At 36.9% G+C, this 5,662-nt stretch overlaps 1 non-coding gene across 1 annotated transcript; it reads left to right on the forward strand.

The window, feature by feature from the left end:
- The first annotated feature begins 282 nt into the window (after positions 1-282).
- Positions 283-430, forward strand: LOC149417201 (small nucleolar RNA snoR2/U65). The gene has a single exon (XR_016303332.1). It is a non-coding gene; the product is annotated as a small nucleolar RNA snoR2/U65 (small nucleolar RNA).
- The last annotated feature ends 5,232 nt before the right edge of the window (positions 431-5,662 follow it).

Consider the following 5,662-nt stretch of genomic DNA (forward strand, 5'->3'; position numbering starts at 1 on the left):
TTATTCTAAATGGTGTTCTCATACCAGGGCTGTGCCACAAGTATATATTATTTTAAGGGATTGATTTATGAATTAACACTAACTAAGCAAAAAAAAAAATTAAGCGCACGAGGGGATTTGAAGCCGCCATCTTCGACTTGATAGTCGAGAGCCTTACTCCTCGACCACGGAGGCTGTCAATATGTTAATAAGGTGTCATAATTAACATATTGACAGCTTCCGTGGTCATTATTAACATATTGACCACGGAGGCTGTCAATATGTTAATAAGGTGTCATAATTAACATATTGACAGCCTCCGTGGTCATTATTAACATATTGACCACGGAGGCTGTCAATATGTTAATAAGGTGTCATAATTAACATATTGACAGCCTCCGTGGTCATTATTAACATATTGACCACGGAGGCTGTCAATATGTTAACAAGGTGTCATAATTAATATGGCGTCGAACTTTAGATTTTTAGACATTTTTTTTGGTTGTCCCTCTCTAAACAAATATCCTCTCTTCTATCAAGCCTTATCTAAAACTGCCTCCCCTCCATTCAACATCTCATCTCTTCTATGTCTAAACTTAACTCAAATTTTCATTATATTTTTGAAATTTGCCTATTTAAATAAAATTAATATTTAAATTCACCTTTCATTTCTTAATTATTTTAAATGATGGCCAAGAACACCATTGAAGGGTGTGATGTTTTGAATATCCACATAAATAAACGATAAATAATAAACGAACGTGCTCCAAAAAATTTTTGTCTAGACTAGCAACATGGGATAGATTACAGGCCTTAAGTAAAACACATTCCCACAGGAAGGGATAAAATACGGGCAGTCAGTTCTTGAACGTGGATACGTTGACAGCTCCGAGAAATCAATACAAATCAGAAGTGTTGTGTGAAATTGCAGTTAATTAGTGAATTCAAATGGTGTTAGAAAGCTTTGTTGTATATTGAATTAAAGTGAAATATTATTGAACCGGTGTTTGTGTAAAGTGAAAGTGGTTGTACTCAGTGGAGATAGGAACAATTGGATAATTTGTAGAGCGCCGTTTTGTGAAAAATCACCCCAGGGGCGCTAAGGGTTGGGCGATCGCGATTATAATATAAAATGTGTAAAATTAAACGTGATTTCGTAAATGTGTAGTTCAAACTAAATTACTTGTCTTAAAAACATGAAAATAATAATAATAATGATTGCGTTTTAAAACAGAGTGAACGTATATAAAGGCAGGAAGTTTTTAATCGGGCTAGGGAGGAATTGATTTGGCGAGATCTACCCACGGAGACCGAAAACCAGAGAATTAAACAAATCATAAACTCGGGTTCGAATCCTGACAGAGATTAGGGAAGTACAATTGTATTTACAGAATTACTTAATTACCCTTTTATAGGCGGGAGGGGACCAAAATTGAACAGATTGCAAGGATTTCGCTAAAATGAGGAAAGAAGCCGATAGGGAGGAGATCGAAAATTAAACTGATTTAGCTATATAGTGTAACCAGGTAAGCTTCACGCTGAGAATGAGAGATGACTAACTGGGTGAGTTTTTATATTATTTATTAAATTTCAGAGGACCCTTTTAAAAGACGGATACAACCGAGGTACAGGAACTAAGTTTACGACACCTGCCGCCCAAATAATGTTATCATTAAAAGGGATGTGCTAGGCGAACTGTCAATCAGCTGTGAGCGAGAGACGAGTCAACGACCTTTTCATATGTAGGCCGATAACTTTTGTTTTAGGGGAACGCCTTGGACCGAGGGTCATAATATCGAGAATTTACCTACCTGCCGATCTGTTATTCTTTTAAAACATTACGAATCAAATCATGACGTTGTCCCTGCGGTAGGTATTGAATCGCCGACGAAACATAAAATACCTATTACAAATTAGGCCAACCAATATAAATTTGCAGTATAAAAATACCTATCTACAGGGTACCTACCACAACACTGGCGTACAATTGAAACAGCGAACACTATGAGGCTGAGAGGCGCGGTGTACAGTCAGTCAAAGGGGAAGTTTTGCTAGCGTATGACCTCCCGAATTGAAAGCGATCGGATGCAACCAGACGGAACAAAATGAAAACTTTTCTTCTGTTATTTGACTTTCTAATTTAATACTTTTCATCTATTGTTTGACTTTCTAAGTTACGAATTGGGATGCACAAAACAAATCTAGAGTCAAAAGAGGGAGATGGTTATCTCCGAAATAAAACTACCAACCGAACAACTTTTCTCAACAGGTACCTTTCGAGAGGTAGGCAGCCTCTTTAAATTAAATGCAAAAATCAAACCAATTATCCGTTTATACCTACCTGAGAGGATAGGTATTCAGTAGAAGTTACCCATACCTAATACACGAGGGTGCTCGTAACCTCATAAAATAAATACTGGAACCATATATTAAAATACAGACAGTCCTCATCCTAAATTTGGCATTTCGAGTAGACCTTACATATATCTCACATGATAATTGGCTAAATGGGTAGGCACACAACCTATCGCTAAAGGCAGGCTAAATGTCGACAAGATCGTCGTGTGTTATCTATGTTATTGACCTAGAAGGGGATGTAAATCCCCGACGACGAGGGAGTTACAACGTTTTCTAGAGGTGGCACGTAACTTAGGACCTTACGTGTCACATTTTCGCGACTAGATTCGTGACAAGGGATGTCATGGTTTTCCCCTTCTACACTCAGTAAAGTAGATTTTCCTGGAGGTGTATGAGATTGGGGCAATTCTGAAATTGGTGATGAGACCTGGTTTTCTTTATTCTGGCGTGACGGTTGCCGATTTGGAACAAGGGGAGACCCGGCCGGTTGTGATATCCAGACACGCAGATATCGATCGCCTTGCTCAAATTATCATCCATCGGTTTTGTTTGGTAAAGAGGAGGAGCCAATCTTAACTTGAAAAAAATTCATTTCCTTTCCTCTCCTTCCCCTCCCAAAATATATACATGGATGGCGCCGACAACTAACACCATAAATTTATCGTATGTATATCACATGTATAAAATCTAACACTTTATTATGTTCACAATACCCTACGATAGATAGAATCACGTAGTTAGTTGGGGAGCAGGCGACTTAGAAGATAAGGTTTATGAAATAGCTTTAAAACACAGCGGTAATGTATTCAACTCACTCTATCTCAAAAGAACCGAGGGATACCACACATACATAGATAACTAGGTTTCTAAACCGAGAAACAAAAAAACCAACACAACGTTCGGTGAAGCCTTTTTATACGGAACCGTCACGTGAAATAATTACGTTCAAGGCCGTAAAACACGTAGACAAATTATGATGCACGCAGTTGAAGGGGTGTGTAATAAAGAGAGGGGCAAAGGCTTGAAGGACGGCAGGGAGGACATTCCTACCCCGGATACATACATAACCAAAGCCTTATGGAAAAGTTACCTATGGGACTTAAAGAAAATTTATCGTAGAAAGAAGAGAAGGAAAAGTTTGAAGTAGAAAGGGCAGATCATTACAAGGGTGAAAGCCAGAAATAATGGAAATAAAAATGCCACAATTTCATTGGCAATAGTAAAGTTTTTTCTCATTAGTCTGAAGAAAATAAAATAGTAAGTGGGTAAATAAACAAAAAATTTTTATGGTTAGACATAAAGCTTCCTGGTTTCTATACTAACGAATGCTTCCCTTACTAACTTGATCCTTCTGTGAGCTTTTAATTCCCTTTGAACTCAATCATGAAAAAATAGGTTTGTTTATAAAAAAAAGATTTCTCAAGAATTTTTTTTGAAAAGTTTTATGCTCAAACGATAGGTTGATTTACATTACGTTCTAGAAAAGCTCCAGAAACTTAAACCTTTCGTGTTTTCTTAATTTAAATCTCGTTACTTGACTCCGTGAAAATTTCATTTCTGAAGACATAATTGCTCACTCCTCCACGTATTTAATCACTAAAAAATTACTCACTGTATTCAAATCCAAGTTTTCTTAATCCTAAATCCTTATTAATTTCCTAAAGCTTATACAATATTTTTACAATATTATACAAAAAAAATAATTAAAAAAGTGTTCTGCGATGCTTGAGTCTGGACTCTGGACTTTGTACTCTTGGGATTCCATGGTAAGGACATATTTGGAGTTGTTTGTCCTATCCCTTAAACCTGCTTCAAAATCTGGTACTCTACTTTCCGTGAGCAATGTGTGCATGTTGGAAGCGCTGCAGTATCTGGGAAGGCATAACATCATGCGGTAAGAGTTGGTATAATGCACGCGTAGCATTTCCATGATGCTTTTCTTAAAATTGCCCCAAAGCTTGCACGTATGAAAGGGTGTACAAAACGTAAAGATTATTTATACATGTGGGCTGCATAATCCAAAACCTTCTACTATATTCGACTTAGTGCTGAGATCTCGTCTTTGGCGGTCGATGAAATCGTCATCCGCCAGCTTACTATTGATGATGTGCCCTAGATACGTTATTTCTTCTGTTACTTCTAGAAGCTCACCTTTCAGGAAAGCTAGTGGAATGCTTTTTGGACCTTGTCCGTATTTGATGACCAATATGTCATATAATTTTGTATTGATAAATTAAAATTTTATAGCTCAATACCTCATGATAAATATGAAAGTAACTCGAGCTTATAAACGTGTTGATTAAAAAGCTGTGAAAATTGTATGTCATTCAGGAATAAACAACTTAAATAAACTTTCCATTTGCTTTTATCGATAACAATATAAATCCAGGATTTAACCTAACCGGCAAAGAATGCAGAATTCCTCGAAAAAAGTTCGTTAATTAACACCAACCATCGTAGTTCAAACTCTTCGAAGAGAGTATTCCGTAGACAGGTGGAAACTATCAGCTGTATTGTTAAGAAGTGCTCTATAGACAGGAACTTTTCAATGATCATTATATTATCGTTCAACGTTCCCGTTAATGACTTCGTTTCCCTAATAAAATTAATTATTTATCGCAGATTAATTAAACTTTCGTCTCCTCGTGGTGTAAACTTCTGGTGATGTGATTTGACTACGCCGCAGCGAGGCCATATGAATGGAAATCCGAGCACTCAACGGAAACTTGAGATGCATTTCCTACGAGGAAATGGAATCTTGGTTGTGCCGGGCGGGCGCCGAGCGCTTACACTAAGCTCCATTTAATTAAAATGTTCCAGTCGGATGTCTTGAAAAAAATATACCAACTGCAGTTAACAGGGCGAATGCTTTAGCGAGAGAAGCCGCTACTGCCTTCCTCGGACGCTTGTCAAAGAAACTCTGCAGAAGTACACAAACTGAGTACGGCTTTTAGCGACAGAATTAAAGCTGCGGTATACCTGTTCCAACAATTATTGCACTGACTGGCTTGAATTAAATTGATTAATAAAGAGACTGGTTAAGTGAAACCTTTAGATCTCCCTAGCTCGGAATATGAGAATATACAAATGAGCACATACAAGAATATGTTATTTTAATCATTTTTTTTAATTTTAAAGGTAGCAATAATTATGTTACTATAATATCTAAATAAAGATAATTAAAAATATGACGATAATTCTTGGTTCCTAAATAATTCTATCCCATTGAATACAATAGTACATAAAGTCCCTTGCCAATGTTTAACATAACTGTAAAATGCTTGGTTCCTAAATCCCAATCAGTATCTCACTGAATCATTACTTG

Source organism: Hesperophylax consimilis, chromosome 15 (assembly GCF_061612785.1).
Source record: "Hesperophylax consimilis isolate HC1 chromosome 15, BYU_Hcon_1.0, whole genome shotgun sequence".
Lineage (NCBI taxonomy): Eukaryota > Metazoa > Arthropoda > Insecta > Trichoptera > Limnephilidae > Hesperophylax > Hesperophylax consimilis.